Genomic DNA, 1,449 nt, shown 5'->3' on the forward strand with positions numbered 1-1,449 from the left:
GCTCGTCCGGGATCCTGTCACTTACTGGGGAGCCCCACTGCCGCAGCAGTAGGAAGGCATGCCCCGCTGATTTGAGTTTTCTTTGATGTGCTCTCACAGAGGCACGGACTGTTACTCATGGCTTGGCTCTTGGTACTGGTGGGCCCCTTTGGGGCCTGCTGAAACTATCTGCCACGGGGAGGCTTCTGGTTTCTTCTTGTGGGGGCTGCCACTGCACCCTGCCCCCCCCCCCCCCCGAACCTTGCCATTAAACCCAATACACTGGGGCAGCTAGGTCATTACTGGCCTGTAAAGTATCAGGGATTACATTAACTAATGAAACCCTAAAAGTGATGTGACTTGCGGAAAATGGACTCCACAATCAATAGGTTTGTAACGTAGGTATTTTTAATTCAGCGCTGGGCAGCACGTGGGGTAGTCCCACCAAAGTTGTGTGGACCTGACACGGCAACTTGCCTTGGTTATATGCAGTAAAGTTACATATGCATGAAGTTTCACAATACACTCATACATATTCATAACATGTCCCTGCTTTATATTAAAATTAGTTCCAAGGATTCATTTCCATAAACTCCTCCCATTTGTGCTTGCGCAGTGTCTCCTCGTGATGGTCGTTCGGGGTAGTGGGGATGAAGATTGATGACTCTTCCTCGTCATTGCTAGCTGACCTCTTGTCTCTGCGTAGACTCAATTGCTCCTTGGCGCTTGTCCATCCACAGGTCCAGTTTCTGCCATTTCTTAAGATAGGCTAACACTCTTATTAAGAGACTGACCTTGGTAAGGGGCCCAAGGCTTCTTGCTTTAGTTAATTTGCACTATGCACCATAGTTTAGCATCCTAGTTTAATGCTGTCAGTGCTCTATCTCTACTTGATAAGATTCTCCTAACTCCCTCTCTCAGATGGGGGTAGAAGGGGCTGGGATAACAGCGCCACTTTTGGGGGATACCAAGCTCAGCCTAGGGGATGTAAGAAACACTCTGTAGCCAGTTCTCATCAGAGCCTCCTAAGGTGCAGTATTTACTCCTTTCCAAAGGACCTGTCTAACTTTCTAAGTCCTCCTCATCAGACAGGCCAGTTTAACCACCAGGCAAGACCGCTCAGCAGCGAGCTGAGGTCTGCCTCAGGCTTTCCAGAGCCTGGTTAATACCAAGTCCTGTCTACATGAGCTAAAACAAAGGGCACCACCAGATTTATTATTTTATAAACTGTTAGCAGAAAAAGGGGAGTGCAGGTGTGAGAAACACTCTGTAGCCTATAACATAGGCTCAGGCGAGGATCTCAGTGAAGTAGCAATTTTATTCGCGATTGCAATGGTGGGCGTCCCACAAGCAGGAGCGTGCCTACTAGTCACATCGTAAAGTTTATATACGTTCTCAACGACCGGGACCCTCCCCTGTTTCCTCATTGACTGGGTAATCCAGGTTCACTACCTATTCGATGCTTCACAG

This window comes from Oxyura jamaicensis, unplaced genomic scaffold, assembly GCF_011077185.1.
Source record: "Oxyura jamaicensis isolate SHBP4307 breed ruddy duck unplaced genomic scaffold, BPBGC_Ojam_1.0 oxyUn_random_OJ71986, whole genome shotgun sequence".
In the NCBI taxonomy this organism is placed as follows: domain Eukaryota; kingdom Metazoa; phylum Chordata; class Aves; order Anseriformes; family Anatidae; genus Oxyura; species Oxyura jamaicensis.